Below are 17,017 nucleotides of genomic sequence, written 5' to 3'. Positions count from 1 at the left end.
ATAAAAAAAAGGATAGTGTGCTCACACATATCTTACAAGCTTTCTTTTCTCCCTAAGGACCAACATAAAATCAACAAAGTAACAACGAGCCTAACACAATCAGGAAATCTGGGTCTCTTAAAGTGAAAAGCAACCAACCTGTCATTCTGCCCTTTCCTGAAATCTAAATGTAAGTATATTCAACTTTGAAATACTAAGTTCTACATAATGCCAAAAACAAAGCACACTGGCTTAAAAACTGAAGTTGTTTTAAAGCTGACACATTCACCGGATGTGATAAGCTATTCAAGTATTCTTTATATAACAAAGTTTTTTAATTATGAGTAGAAAAATATATGGTACATAAATTTTGGTGATAATCCTCAGCAGCATTTTTTTCCTAGGTAATTAAAGAAATCTACCTTTTCAGTCATTCATTCATACATTGTTTAATAGGAGAGAACATGTAATTTTGGTGTGTCATGCTTGTTTAAAGAATCTTATTCTAACTCTATTTTTATAGTCAGGAAAGAGTAAGGCCTGGTTTCACCAAAAACAGAAATGTCAAAAAGCAGTAGACCCTGGTAGTAGAGTGGACCATGCTATTGGTGTGCTTTTGACATCTGAAATCTGTTTGTACATGTGTCTGCTGCGGTATGTATGCACTTGTAAAAGTAAACAGCAGTAACATTAATTGGGAAATCCATGTTTAATACAATGTTTAGTTTAGCTCAATAATGGAAGAATATTTAAACATCATTCTGAGCCTTAATGGAAAAGTTTCTGACAACGAGACATTAGCTCATAGTATCCACAGTCATCTACGCTTATGAGTATTGTTTGTTATCAAGTGTGACTTTTGGAAACAAAAACGCATTATTGCTTAATAAGCTGCACTGCAGTAGTGTCCTGCACTCTGTTTTGCTTTCTAGATAATTGAAAGAATCCACATGTTAAGAATTAACCAAATAAATTCCTCAGACTTTCTGAACTTTTTTTAAGGGGTAGGAGCCCCACATTTTATTGTGTTTCTCTGTTGTGGAGAAATTCTACGCAATCTGTCTGACACTAAACTATTAAAATCACAGAAACATGACTCTAAAAACACATAGCTCTAGACTGTCAGCCCTCACAGAGGTCTGCGAACGCACTGAACTTCTCCAGGCAGCGAGGTGGACTGGTGCAGAACCAGGATGTTGTGATCTTTGGCAGAGTCCACTGGATGCTGGAACTGTCCCTGGTAACTGTTTCACCCAGAACTGGCTGCTGTGACCCACCCTACACTGGGTGCTGTAAAGTCTAACAAGGAAAAAAAAATAAGTAAATTTAAAAAAGAAATTGTATAGCTCAGGGCTCTAGCCCACAAAATATTAGTAAAGAAGAAAACACTTCCCAGCCAGTATTTACACTCTCCCAGAGCATCCATAAGAAAGTTTTAGAACCCACTCCACCTAGCAGTAAAACACTCACCTGTGAATGGCAGTGGACTTTGATAATTCAGCTGCAATGTTTCTGTAGCAGTTGAAAAGACGGGATAAGAACACTGCTTTCTTTATTAGTTATTTCTTCAAACCTTTTGATAAAGACTTTCTGGTGTTCTGTAATAATACAGGTCATGTTAAAGAAAGTATCACATGTTCAGTATTTCAGAGTCCTTTACCTACAGGAGGTGAAACAGTAATATGGGCAATTAAATATACTTATGAGACAGAAAAAAAGCAACAGTTAAGCTAAGGGTTACAAATTAGCATCAGCCACTTTTCATGCGTGGCATAATTGATTTGAAGAAAACAGTGTCTTCAAGTATTCATGGATATCTAGGAAGAGGGAGTTAAGGGGGGAAGAGACGGTTGAAAGTTCTGGAAAATTGGGGGTTTTTGTTTTGGTTTGGGTTTTTTTATCTATTCCAGTGAATAGCGAAGAATATAATCAAAACATTCAGATCTGGGTAGAAATATCCTTCAAATTACAAGGAAACAAATCTGTAGCAAGAATACAGAAATCTGTGTTCTATATCTGTAGCATTCAGTATCTGTACCAAGAATACAGTGCTACTGAATGTAGCATTCTGTATCTGTAGCAAGAATACAGAAAAGTTTCAGACTTGAGCATCAGCTGGCAGATAGACTGGAAAGGCATTTGGGTCCAATAGAAGTCCTGAGCTACTACCAAAATCAACAGTCTAATTATATCATCTGAACCTGGGGCTTAACATTTGGGTTTCCTGTAACAAAATCTTGCCACAAACAGCTCTGCTGTTTTTTCTCTAATAAAATAAAACACAGAAAAACTAAGATAAATACAAGAGACAATGAAGATGAGTATGTAGCTCCCAACATAAGGTTAGACAAAACTCATGAAGATGCTAAATAATACTTGTCAGTTCTAAATAGCTGATATGACAATTCTTTAAAACTAAACTTTCAAACATCTGAAAGTAATTGCTAGATTAAGGGATTTATTTTATTTAAGCAATAAGGTATTTAAAAAATGTACTCAGAATCTAGCTTGGTTCAGATTGCTTTGGTTTTCTACACAGTGTCATGGTAGTAACTACTCACCCAAATGTGGTATTTTAATTTTTTTTTTTAATTAAAAAAGAAAAACAACCAACAACTGACATGAAGAAAAAGGAAGCAAAACTATTCAGAAAGGTTACCAGAACACACAGTTTAACTTCAGACACCTTCTAATCTGATCAGGGAGCAGAATGACAAAAAAAAAATGTGCTGAATTCGGAGGCATTGAGTCAGGTGATAAAGTTATACAACTTTGGGTTACTGAGGTCATATCTCAAAATCAAAAGAAAACCTAAGAGCCTGAAAGTAACGAGGTCGGTTTAGGAAGTCCAATATTATTTCTGTCTGTCCTTTTTCCTGTTGAACTGCCTTTTATGCCTTCAGTGTATAAACTTGTTGAACACAGTCATCTACTCTGTCCTCAGTTTCCTCCTCATTTCTTGTACTTTATGTTCCTCCATTCAATCCCTGCTTATCTGATAATAAGGATTATTTTACTGGCCTGCCTTTTCCCTGTCTGATTTGGGGAGCTGAAAGTACTGGATGATTTTCAATGAAACTTAAACCCCAAATTACTCATGTGTTTATGGAAATGTTCCCTTACATTTCCAGGACCACTGATTTTGAACAGGAGTCAGTTACTGGACTCCTTGAGTCACTCGTGAAAACCTAGCTTCAGATTCCTCTCAGCAGCTCTGTATGGGAGGAAATTAAGGGGGAATTACAAAAGAAAAATCCTTTCCAAACATAGCAGTGTTATTCAATAACTTAGAAATTTACTTCTCTTTTCCTGTTGGTGAATGTGATTTCTTTAACTAATCCAAGCAATATTGTGAATAAACCCAATGGCTGCTTTTGTCTGTGTTTTGAAGAAGAGGGGCTTGTTTAGGGCTTTACTAGTAGATAACTGACACATAAAGCTCTACTATAGAAGAACGCAGAAAAAAAAAAAGCAAGAACTTGCCTCCACAAATCATTAGAATTGGGGATGTTCCATGGATACCTCCTACTTGCTGTTATTAACCATGATGACAAGTTTATGAGCCCAGCCTGTGTAAAGCAGAGACCTGAAGGACCTGATGCTCATTAAATTCTCTGCTTCTCTAAGCCCCCTGTTCCCCAAACAACCTCACATGTGCACACATGTACACACTTCCTTCTGGTCTTTCCATCAGTTCATCAGTAGTACTGTAGTGATACACAGTGACTGCCCCTTTGCAAAGTGGGGAGAAGCAGCTAACTCAGGATTGCTCATGGTGAAAAGAGACTTAAAGCCAGTAGGCAACAGCCTTTTATCCTGGTAACAGGAAGTTCATGAAAGACTAGAGAAATGCACCTGTCTGATTTGGGAAACAGTTGTACCAGACAGTAGGTCTCCTTATGGGTCTTGCATTAAGCACAAATCCTCCTGTTTATGTGCTGAAGCGTCTGGTTTATTAACAGCAACATATAGAGCATATAGCTGCAGTCATCACTTTGCAAATGTTTTCCACACATTTTCCATAGCTTCCACATTCAGGGAAAAGTAGCATTAAGTGAACAGTCTTCTTTCAAAAGCCTTATTGACGCAATTTGTCATATAAAGAGTCCTTGTGAATTCACTGGGTTTCTTTAGGAAACACCAATATAATTTCTATGCAGGAGTCTCTATGGAAATGTCCCCTTTTAAGTCAGTTTTCTAGACCCTAAAGAGTTCAAACACAGAACTCACTACTAACTCTGTCTTGTAAAATTCAGGGAATGCTGCCACAGAATTAAATTAAATTTGAAATACAGTCAGAAGAATTACCCAGATAATAATGATAGTTCAGCTAAAATATTTGCTATATAATTCAAGCTTCTGTTTAGTTTCAAAGGAGTTCAATGTAGTTGTTGGATTTATTTAAATAACAGGTTAAGGATATAATTTTTCAATTGCAAATGTTATGCAAATAAATTCAGAACATTACATTTCATACTAGTCTTGCACAGAATCACAGAACAGTTGAGGTTGGAAGGCATCTCTGGAGGTTCTCTTATTCCATACGCGTGTTCAAGCAGGGACATCTGTACTGGTTGGCCAAGACCAAGTCCAAATGGCTTTTGAATTATCAGCATGGATGGAGATTCCACAACCTCCCTGGGCAGCCCACATCACTGCTCAGTCACCCTCACTTTTCTACTCACTCAACACACTCTCACAATTTCTACTTTATACATGCAAAATTCCCCCTGTACTTGTTCACTGCAACAGTCTAGTTCACAATTTACAAGGGGTGAATGAATGTTGGAGGCCAGTGCTGAAATCAGCATTTTAGTTGAGAAGCTAATGCTGTAGTTTACTGAATGCATTTTTGGACCATTTACTCTGTAAGTCACCTGTGTATTCCTTATGTAAATGGGAGATGGCATAAATTGGGTTAGCTGTGCAGCAGCGTGGCATCAGCATACAACATGGGAATGGGAGCCATGCCAGCTGATGGCAAAGCCAAGTGTTTCCATAGAATACTTGCTTTGGGTGCAAACAATGTATTTCATACTACTTTGCTTGCATTACATCTATATTTAAGCAATCCACAACATAGAGACTTAGTATTTTGAACCTGCAAAAGGTCTGGAATGTGCTCAGGTTTCCCCTCCTGTGCAATGTTTGTGAAGGCTCTCTCGATAGATGACAAAGTGGAAAGGCAAAGAAAAGGCAACAGAATGGAGCCTGTGCTGACAGTGTAAACAGAGATTTGAGTTTAGTGGAAAAGTTCACAGTTCGCAATGAAAGGTCATGAGGATTTCAAGCATTTTTGGTATTTTGTCTCTGCTGTCTGCACAGTATCAAGTAAATAAAAAAAAAAAAAACACCGATTGACAGCTTCCAATTCTATTTACTTGGCATCCCTGCTCAGCCTGAAGGAACACGGGAAGCTCTGTGTTTGGCATCCAGTGATTTTTTGAGGACATGCCATCCTAACAAAGCTCTAACACTTACTCAGCCCTAACTTGCCAGATACTGTTTTGTGTGACATTAAATAAGCAAAAAGGCTTACCTGGCTTCAGTTAAGCCAAGTGGCATGCTTCAGAGTTGCTGAAAGTACAGTTTCAAACTTAGCACGATGAACAGTCCTAAAATGTTAACTCTCAACAAGTTGTGTTCTTCTCAGCCAATATACATTTATTAACAGCAATACATTTATTAACAGCCAATATATATTAAAATACCAAATGTTTTAATGAGAAATCTCCTTGAATCAAAGGATTCTTCAGTCTGATTTTTATTACTATTTTTATAATAATTTTTTGCCTGCACTGAGTTACTCCTTTCTCTAGATGACATTGTAACATATCCTTTTAGGAAAGGTTTAGCTCTGGCCTGTGAAACGTTGAGAATGACATTTTTGTTTCCTAGACTCAACTAAAGTTAAACCAAGTGTATTTTCTGGAGGTATGTACCCTCAGAAATCCAAGGAAGACTTTTATTACCTATGTACCTAAGAAGTGAATACAAATACCGCTTTTAGTGAAATCACTACTTCCAATATATGAGCATGTACCACAGAAGTAACAAATGAGGGAAAAAAAAAGTTCCATATTACTCTTGTCTTTGTGTGCATCTCTCCTGGACACAGAATATTCACAAATATCTTAGAGAGTGAATCACAGAATCATAGAACAGTTAGGGTTGGAAAGGACCTTAAGATCACCTAGTTCCAACCCCCCTGCCATGGGCAGGGACACCTCACACTAAAAAATATCACCAAAGGCTTCATCCAGCATGGCCTTGAACACTGCCAGGGATGGAGCATTCACAACCTCCCTGGGCAACCCATTCCAGTGCCTCACCACCCTAACAGGAAAGAATTTCTTCCTTATATCCTGTCTAAGCCTCTGCTGTTTAAGTTTCAACCCGTTACCCCTTGTCCTATCACTACACTCCCTAATGAATAGTCCCTCCCCAGCATCCCTGTAGGCCCCCTTCAGATACTGGAAGGCTGCTATGAGGTCTCCACGCAGCCTTCTCTTTTCCGGGCTGAACAGCCCCAACTTTCTCAGTCCATCTTTATACAGGAGGTGCTCCAGTCCCCTGATCATCCTCGTGGCCCTCCTCTGGACTTGTTCCAACAGTTCCATGTCCTTTTTATGTTGAGGACACCAGAACTGCACACAATACTCCAAGTGAGGTCTCATGAGAGCAGAGTAGAGGGGCAGGATCACCTCCTTCTACCTGCTGGTCACGCTTCTTTTGATGCAGCCCAGAATACGGTTGGCTTTCTGGGCTGTGAGTGCACACTGCTGGCTCATGTTCATTTTCTCATCAACCAACACCCCCAAGTCCTTCTCCACAGGGCTGCTCTGAATCTCTTCTCTGCCCAGCCTGTAGCTGTGCCTGGGACTGCTCCAACCCAGGTGTAGGACCTTGCACTTGTCATGGTTAAACTTCATGAGGTTGGCATCAGCCCACCTCACAAGCGTCTCAAGGTCCCTCTGAATGGCATTCCTTCCCTCTAGCGTATCAACGGAACCACACAGCTTGGTGTCATCAGCAAATTTGCTGAGGGTGCACACTCAATCCCACTGTCCATGTCAGCGACAAAGATTTTGAACAAGACCGGTCCCAACACCGATCCCTGAGGGACACCACTCGTTACTGGTCTCCAGCTGGACATTGAACCGTTGACCACAACTCTTTGCGTGTGACCATCCAGCCAGTTCTTTATCCACCGAGTGGTCCACCTATCAAATTGATGTCTCTCCAATTTAGAGACAAGGATGTCGTGTGGGACAGTGTCGAACGCTTTGCACAAATCCAGGTAGATGACGTCAACTGCTCCACCCCTGTCCATCAGTTCTGTAGCCCCATCATAGAAGGCCACCAAATTGGTCAGGCAGGATTTCCCCTTAGTGAAGCCATGCTGGCTGTCACCAAGCACCTTGTTGTTTTTCATGTGCCCTAGCATGCCTTCCAGGAGAATCTGCTCCCAGATTTTGCCAGGCACAGAGGTGAGACTGACTGGTCTGTAAACCCCCCGGGTCATCAATTTTCCCCTTCTTGAAAATGTGGGTTATATTTCCCTTTTTCCAATTGTCAGGAACTTCACCTGTCTGCCATGATTTTTCACATATGATGGCCAATGGCTTTGCAACTTCCTTTGCCAGCTCCTTCAGGACCCGTGGATGAATTTCATCAGGGCCCATGGACTTGTGTATGTTCAGGTTCTTAAGATGCTCTCTAACCAGATCCTCTCATCCAGTGGGCCCAAGGTCTAGGTTTTCACAGTCCCTGCATCCGCCTTCCAAGACTCGGGTGCTGCGGTAAGAGCCTTTGCCAGTGAAGACTGAGGCAAAGAAATCATTCAGAACCTCAGCCTTCTCCAAATCCTGTGTAGCCAGTTCTCCCGAAAGCTTCCAGAGGGGGCCTACATTTCCCCTAGTCTGTTTTTTAGCTGCTACATACCTATAAAATCCCTTCCTGTTATCTTTAACATCCCTTGCCAAGTTTAGCTCTAACTGGGCCTTAGCTTTCCTAACCCAGTCCCTAACTTCCCAGACAACACCCCTGTATTCATCCCAGGCCACCTGTCCTTGCTTCCACCTTTTATAAGCCTCTTTTTTCCTGTGAATTTTTCTCAGCAGCTCCTTATCCATCCAAGGAGGTCTCCTGGCCCTCCTGCTGCACTTCCTTCTAGCTGGGATGCAACAGTCCTGAGCTTGTAGCAGGTAGGACAGTAGGTGAGCCAGGTATTGGCTAATTTCTTTTTTTGTAGAGTGTATTCTCTTAATGTTCCAAATGAGATTTTTCTTTGCATTCCTTAGCTATGTATCCCCTGGTGCATCTCAGCATAATCATGCATTAGGAATTTCTTGTGCATGCTATGAGTGCTAAACACTTGAGCCCATGTTGTGCCTATGAGTGATGAGAGACATCTGATGAGTTTTTCCCTGTAACTCCCACTGGCATACCTGACAATATCATGAGGGATCTATTTCCAATCTTGGAAATGCTTGGATATTTTGCATACTCTATCCTTCAATTTCAGGCAGAATATGTATTGCAGCTAATGTGCAACACATACCTTTATACCCTTCTCAAGACATTTTTTTTGTGCCTTGAGATACAAAACATATTTTGTTGTTGGGTTCCTTCATTAAATTTTCTTTAGTGTTTGAAACCTGATCTCCATTCGACCTGGCTAAAAAATATAGTAGTTACTCACTCAAGTGTGCACTGGTTGTAAAGAGCTGGAGATAGGTCTCACCAAACAATCCTGACTTCCTTTTCTTTTTAACTTCCTCTCCCTCCTCACTTTTTACTTAGATATGGATCATTGCTCAGAGGTTTTGTGGTGCTGAATGGAGCAGAATAGACACCTGATCATACAGGTTTCCTCCTCCTACCATGGTCAGTGTGGAATGCAGACACCATTTCACATGTGATTTAGCCTAGCTAGGAATGAATATAATCCCCAAATGAGAAGTATAACTGCACAGGAACTGTAAGGCACACTCAAAACTAATTCCCTTTCTTTCCTAAATATAGAAAGATTAAGATTAATGGACTGGTGCTCACCATTTTCTACCTACCAGCAGAAAAATTGTCATGTTTTTATGTGCTCACAGCAAAGCACATTCTAACCTGATACACTTCTAGGACAGCTAGAAAGCAAAATCCCTTGCCTTTTGACAAACAAGAGATAGTGCCTGAAAATCTGGAGAGAGACTAAAAAGACAGGAAGCAAGAAATTACTAAAAGGGAAGGTATTTCTAATGTTTAGCTTGTAACATATTTGCCCTGGCCAATATGAGGAATACACTGTTTGTAATGAGCTGTCTGTAGGTGATTAAAGTAACTGGGAGAAGACTCTTCTCCTTCAAAGGCACAGGTGAACACAATGTCTTTAGATAAGATTTTACCTTTACCAGAAAGAAATATCTTTATAATTTCTCACCACACGGTAGTTCTGACTCAAAGGCAGTGTAACACAACCGTGTCCCAGCCAGCACAGACTGTAGCACCTGTATACGGGACTATTACGTGAACATGGGTTTTACAAAAAAACGCAAGCGGAGCGTTAAGCCTGTGTCTGTGCTTGAGTGGATGCCTCACGCCACCTACGGGGCAGCTTCATCAGCGCGACATGGCTGCTCTCCAAGATCTCCCCTGAAAACCCAGTACACTTTCCATACTGATCCAAAAGGGCACCAGTGGACATCTGAATTGGCTGTAGTACCTGTCAGTATTTAAATGCATATACACCAGTAAGAAATATTTGACCTTCAGATGCACTGCTATACCATTTGACATTCAGTGAGCTTGATTTTATAAATATACTTGCTAACAATCTGGTTTTTATCCTGGTTACAAAAAAAAGATGCATAAACATTTAATTCTCTTCTGATTATTGCCACAAATTAGTTACGGTGACTGTATCTGGAAACAGAAAAATCACACAAGATGTATTTTAAATGTCAAGCCCATTTGGTCTACGGAAGGCTGCAGCAGGAAATCTAATAAAACTCCAAACAAAGCTTACAAAGCTACGATTGCTTGTAAGAGCTAACTACCCCTGAACTGCCAGTGCAGTATTTACGTTAAGCCTACGTGGATACCAGTGTGTGGGTTTTGTACTAAAGAGAAAATGTCTTAAATTATTGCTATAGAAATAGTACCTGTTCCTGAGGGTTAACAGTATTTCCTTTATACAACCATGAAATTTCCAGCCTTTCAGAGTCTTATTTTAATCACCAGCTTCACCTCCTTTTTCATTAGCACTACCTAGTCATTAAGCCACAACAGGTGAGATCTAACGTAGGGCACAGTCTGAGAAGCTGAACCAGAAGGTGGGTGCTACTGGTGGTGGTGGGGGGAATCATTCCTCCAGCCCCCAAGCAGCAAAGGGCTAATCCACAGGGACTGAGACAGCCCTTGGGACAGCAGACCCCAGGCTGGCTTGCTCTGCCATACCAGGAGAGGGTGGAGGTGGAAGAACCAGCAACTGAATGGGTGAAGGCAGCAGCATCCCTTCCCAATCCAGCTGGAGCACTGGAATCAGCCTGCAGCAGACCAGTGCATGCAAAAGACATGGCCTCCCCACGCAGTTCACTCAGATCATGCCCTGTTTTGCTTTCTTTTCTTTCTTCCTTCAGCAAACATGGCTGATTACAGCATAACAAGGATCTATGTGATTAAAACTGAAATTAAAATAAACAATTAATCCAGACCTTATTATCGCGTTTTCTCTTTTTAACGAACTAATCTGCACCAAGCTAGTGCAATTTTAGGTCTGTGCTTCTTTTGCCTCTTCATCTTCTCCCCAAGACTTTTACAGTCTCACTGAATGCCAGTATTGGAAAGCTGGCAGTAAGGAAGGTTCCTGCACTGTTTCTCAGGAGATGGACCAGCTATAAAGAATAAGCTATTTCCACTCAGAGATATTATCCCAATTTTACACAGGGGCAATGCCATCAATACAAAGGAAGATTTTTCTAAATTACACTACTCAAACATGAGTATCAGGACCTAAAACTTCCTCTCTCTCCTTCCAGTAAGACCCATTCCTTGTTATAGTTTTCAGATTTGATTTGCTTTAAGTGAAGCACACTTTTTTTTTTTTTTTTTTTTTTTTAGGAATTAAGCTTTTCTGGAAAAGACTCTAAAAAAGGTTGCTCTGGTGTTTTTAAAACTGGAGTGAAACAGGTACCTTACAGAAGTGAGCTAATTTCAGGTGGCTCCGCAAAATACTTATCTAATCCAGGATGAACAATAATGTCAAGACATAGAAATGTGTTCCTTTAATTGTAAAGTACTATTTTATTTCTTTATGGCATTATAGACTGCAAACACAAATGCTCTTGAAAGCTTTGTAATTAGTGGCATAGAGAGGATGCTTGTGTGGGGATTAGAATAGAGTTAATGAATTGCATTTACTCAGACCAAGCAATCAATTTAGAAGAAACATGTAGAATTTAGGTAATGCCGTGAGCATTTAAGGAAAAACTGGGGATAGCACCCACAGTTTTATATTTACTGTAACTACAGTTCTAATTTGCATGGATGAAGTGGAATAACTGATGTGAATAATTGCTTCAGACACTATGATATATACAAAAGCAAAGCCAGAAAAATAAGAGTAGGCAAAATATGGCACCTAGCACACACACACATGCACAAAAGCAGTGCCAGTCCTGGGGTCTCCAAAGACAAATCCATCTAGTTTTGCTGAAGCAAAAAATGTGGGGTGGATATCCCATTTTATTTTTGGTTTTGGCCTCCACTATATTGTTTATCTTGAGCACTCGTCTTCTTGACAAACATATTTTCAGGAAACTATTCTTTCGGGTCTCATAGTCCTGAAGAGAACCTGGATAAATGTGTCTGCTCATCAAGACTAACTCATGGGCTCTGTGTGGCTTTATTTAGAGGTTAGAGAGACCTGTAAACAGTCAACTGCAGGGACTGGAGACTGTGAGGAACAATGTAGTACATAAAAATTTACTCCAACCAAAAGTCTCTACTCACTGTAAATTAGTGTGTTACACATTCATGAGCTTAAGAGATAAGATTGATGACTTAGTATAGCCTCATTAAAATAGTCAGCATACTTCTTACAGCATTACTAAGAGCTAAGGAGCTTCAAACCCATTTTGCAAATGAGGATCTGGAGGAGCTCAGCTAAGAGTGACAATACCTACACAGCAGTCTCAGAAGCATCTGCAATGTGTTGCAGGGTGACAAACATTTAACTTTAAAGCAGGTAGCATGGGTACCACTAGCCAGTGAGATGTGCACCATCTTGATGCTCACCACAGGTTGGCCCGCCAAGTTATTTCTGTTCCTGCACTGTAGACCCCATCTGAAGTCCTGAACTCAAGAGGTGTGCTAAATTAAATGCTTGAGCTGAGGGACCTTAAGATACTACATGAAACTCTACTGCCTATAGGTTTGCTACGCTTCGTTGCTACTTTCATTCTCCAATACAAACTGCAATGCTCAAGGTGGGAGGAACTTAACACACCAAAAAGTAAGAGCTGGGGATAGCAAATATATATACATGTGCAAACAGGGAGCAGGGCTGGTGGATCAGGCCTGTTGTCCATAGGAATGGAAGTAAGTGGTGCTGTAAGTAACTTGCTCAAGGTCATAGAGGTAGTTTTGAACATTACACACATGCTTTAAAATCTCTAGTTCTATTAAAACCTGAGCCTGCTGCTTGGGTGATGGTGTCCAGACATACCAGATCAGGACTCTGAACCAGAATTCTGCCACGCCCTAAAATAGTCTGAGATGTGAGTAAGCAGGCAGGATTCAAGTCCAACATAGGAGTTTTTCTCAGAGCCGGGGGCCAATCCGTTATTTAACTCGGCAATACCAGACACTTTATAATGTGCCTTTGGTCTTTTTCAGAGATGCTAGCATGTCTATCCTTAGGAATTCATTGGGAAAAAGTAAAAGTCAGAAATTCCTTAGTTCTCTAGGGGTAGCATGTCCTTGGAGGAGGCAGAAACAGTATTTCAGAATTACCATTTTCTAATCCCCTCCCTGCCAGCACTCCAGGAAAGAAAGTATATGTTATAAGAATAGTAAACATTCAGTAGGCGCCCGTTTCACCATTGTGATTCAGAGCTTCAGCCCCAGATTTAGAGATAGCAACTGCTGGGAGTCTGTGTTATATTTACAGTAAAAAAATGTTGGCTTTTTTGGATCTGGACACTGCCACCTCAGCTCATTTTTAATACGCATGCTTTGGCAGCACACAGCTGAGCAAGGCCGGAGATTTGCATTTTAAAATGTGTTAACCTTCAAACTGTGTTTTTCTTGAGAATAATCTATACTGTAATTACGAGGAAAAAAATGATGGCACCACTGCATTTCTCTGCAAAACAATTCGATTTAGGACTATTACTTTTAGTCAGTGAGGCATCATCACCTACAGTGCACAAGACTGAACAATGAGTAAGCTTAGTGTCTTTGTAATGAGTCTTAAATACTTGGAAGCCCTGGATCCTCACATGCTTTTTTTTTTTTTCTTTTTTTCCACCAATTTTCTGTCATTGGACAAAGATCAAACATAATAATATGTGTAGCCAGCACACTATAGATGTGATCACTTTGGTTAAATTATAAAAAAGGCTAACATCTAACTTGTCTATGTCATGTTATTTGGCAAAACTAATGATATAATTAAACGGGCTCAAATATAAAAACCATACGTATCTGCTTACATTTATGCCTTTTTTTCCATTTACAAAATAATGCTTTTGTTAGAGAATAAAATTCAATGAGCTTCATATGTACTGGTGGAGTTCTACAACTCAGTTATTTCTTAATCACGATGGCAAGAGAAACTCCAGTGCGCAAATAATCTAGAAGATTTATAGACCTGATTGCAGTGCTGACACTTGGCTTACAGAGCTCCACGGCAGCCCAAAGAGAAGTAGTCTTTTCCGCAGGTATGAAGCGGGTTGGCTGATAGTATCAGCTAAGCCATGGTGAAGGATATGAACAGAACATTTACAGCCCTACGTCTAGCTAAACTAAAAAATCTTTGAAGTATGATATGTTGATTTCATGAGTGTTTAAAGCAAACTCCTGCAGGAAATGGGATCCACATGTATGTTTTCTTGGGAGTTCCTTGTGAAATAATAGTCAAGTCTGAACATAAGTATGTATTTTTCATTTAATAGATAGGTTTACTTTACAGGTTCCTCCCATATCCTCCTACTGCCTCTGTACATCAACAAAAACATTCAAAGTTTGCTTTCATTTAATTAAATGGGACCTTTGTCACCAGTCAAAAAAAAAAATAGATATCAGATATATGAAATAGTGTCTGTTCTCATGACATTTCCAGCCCAATTTCCAGGAAGAATTTGGGATAGCTTTGAATAGATTAAAAGAATGATAAGAAAAACATTTCCTTCAAAAAAAAAAAAGAATTAAAGGAAAGCAGCACTCCCACTTATCCTGCAACTCTTCCATCTTTGGAAATTTTCCTTTTAGCTCAGAGGGGCTAGGCGGGTAAAGCTGTTCATCTGTGACATCCCATTAAACATCATCAGTAGCAACATGCAATGCAGTAAAGTGTATTCAATAACAATCACTGCTGTCCACTTCAAACCAGATACATTTAACCACTGTGGTAATTTCCATAGCAGAAGAATATCAATATCAATAAATTGAGGATGTGGAAAAGTTAGAATTCAGTGATATTGGTTATTCTGCTTATAAATAGGAATTACCTCCACTATGGTCAAAATGCTACAATAACTGAGAACAGAATTTGAGCCAGTAGTGGATACCTGTTTACTTAGCTACACAACTGTAAGCCAGGGGTTGGGTATTTTTTAAGCTAATACAAACCAGAGTGATTCTAATTTTACTGTCTGAAAATGGGAATTTCATAGTTTTAAATTGACCTTTGTTCCTTGCCAAAATATTTTACACTGGCACTTACTGTTGGAAAGACCAGTTTTTATACTGCCAAGAATTAAATAAAATGCAGCCAAATTCTTTGGTTCTTAATTGAGCAAAATTCTCACTGTAGTTTTACTTGATTAAGAAAAACAGGCCATAGTCTACTGCATGGGTAATTGCCTGGCTATATATAGGTTGAGATCAATTTAAAAATATTTAACAACTAGAAAACTTTATACAGATTACAGTTCTCATTAAAAGTTAATGGGGTTATCTATATATGTCACATTGCCTGTCTGCACAAGCAACCGGTTCCCTGACTGTTGAATTTCACAAGCTTCCAATGTTGCTAATTGTCACATGGAAGTAATTAATTGAGTCACTTGGGAAAAAATCTGTTCTAGATCATGTAGGGTTTTTCTTTACAATTGTGGAGGCCTGAGTTACTGATCTCTCGGAAATATTCACCAGTGTAATTGATGCACAGGAACTGATGGGACAGAAGTTTCTCAAAGTTGCAGCCACTGCTGCACGTGGTTTTCCATCATGTCTGTTCAGATTTCTGCATTTTATCTGAGTCACAGATCCTCCCAAGGAGAACTACAAGATTTCACAGTCAGGAAGATTCATAAAATACTACACTTCTGCAGTCATTTTTAGCCTGAGGCAGCCAAGGGGAAACTATCCAGGAAAACTCTTCAACAATGTTGTGTTAATAATTTTGCATTTCTAAATGAAAAATATGTAGGTTTGTCTTCTCTTCTGTAACAGTTAGCTCTACATTATGAATGTCATGCCAGTGTTGTATGGTCACAATATACTGATGACTGCAGGTGAAGGAAAACATATCTCTCCTCTTCCTCTGGATGATCTGACATGGCTTAGTCCTCCAAAGACAAGTTCATTCCAGGTGTCACATTTAATCAAGATGAGGACTTTGTTCCAAACCAAAACCATAATGGCATGTAATCATTATTACAATATCAAAAAAGTAAGTAATTTTCAACTGCCCACTGTTAAGAGACTCTGCATCATTTGGGGCATAAATATAAGAAAGGATAAAAAAAGGAATAGCTATAATTCATAAAGAGAGATAAAATAAGAAAGTGATCAGGAAGAGGAGAAGCGGGGTAGAATTTAACAGCAGTTCTCAAAGGCGATTTATGAGATTTGTACACACATTAGGAGACAATCCAATCTAGAGCCTAAATAGGGAGAAGAAACAAACTGCCAAAAAATGAAAGCTACTGAGTTGGGTTGTTGGTTTGCTTTGGTTTGTTTTTTGGTTGTTTTGGTGGTTTGGTTTTTTTTTCTATTCTTACTGATTTTAAATACTGCTGCTGCCTTTTAGGTTGACAAGAAGAAAAGAGAAGGGTGATAATTTTTTTCTGCTGATACCATTTGAAACTAATTCATCTAAATCTGCATTGAAAAGCAATGGCATTGTCATATGGCACTAGTTTGTACATTTTGTCCCCTATGTCTTAAAAGAGATGAAAGCTCTTGATAAGTTTGCCTTCCCTTCTCTGAAATGTTACTTCCAAAAACTGGTAATGAAAATAGAACCAAATGAGAGAACAAACATGGGTGCCATACAATCTCATGGATTATAAAAGCTCTTAGATTTTTGTCCAATACAGTCGCTACTGATTTATTATTAAAGCTGAAATCAGTGAAGATACCATTGCACCTCAATTCCCAGCAGAGAGCTGCTCAGTCTCTGCTATCTCACTTAATTCCTTAACGTATTCCCCTCAATTCACAACCTAGCTTTCCTCCAGGCACTTTTTTCTTTGCCTGCTGTGAAGCTGCTGTGCTCTGGAGTCTCATCAGCCAGTGGTGTAAAACCTTTGCATGACCACAAGCTACTCAGATAGATACAGTAATGCCAGCAAAGCTGACTCGGCAGTTTTTAATTTCTTTAATTCTTACTGATTATTTCAGTTGTGTACATACGCACACATGGTGTGCTTACTATGCCAGCAGCACACTGCTCAGGGTTGCTGGTATGGCTGCTTCTCAGCTAGAAGCACTTTGCCATCTAGTTTTCCTTCAGCAGTAGGTATAGCCTGTATACATTGCCTAAATTGCACCCTGTGTCCAGTACTGACACTTGCCAAAGTATCCCTCAAAGGTC

At 39.6% G+C, this 17,017-nt stretch overlaps 1 protein-coding gene across 2 annotated transcripts in view; it reads left to right on the top strand.

The window, feature by feature from the left end:
* The window catches only part of COL8A1 (collagen type VIII alpha 1 chain), an 86,618-nt gene that overhangs the window by 50,733 nt on the left and 18,868 nt on the right, over nucleotides 1-17,017 (top strand). Inside the window, exon 3 of one of the 2 annotated variants that reach the window (XM_034074391.1) lies at nucleotides 58-169. The exons of the other annotated variant lie outside the window; for it this stretch is intronic. The gene's annotated coding sequence lies outside the window, so the exon portion shown is untranslated. The remainder of the gene's footprint in view (nucleotides 1-57; nucleotides 170-17,017) is intronic. 2 annotated transcript variants of the gene reach the window in all.

The sequence above is a fragment of the Melopsittacus undulatus genome, chromosome 2, assembly GCF_012275295.1.
Source record: "Melopsittacus undulatus isolate bMelUnd1 chromosome 2, bMelUnd1.mat.Z, whole genome shotgun sequence".
Lineage (NCBI taxonomy): Eukaryota > Metazoa > Chordata > Aves > Psittaciformes > Psittaculidae > Melopsittacus > Melopsittacus undulatus.
Note: the sequence above shows the minus strand (reverse complement) of the source record. Positions and strands in the feature narration are given on the sequence as shown.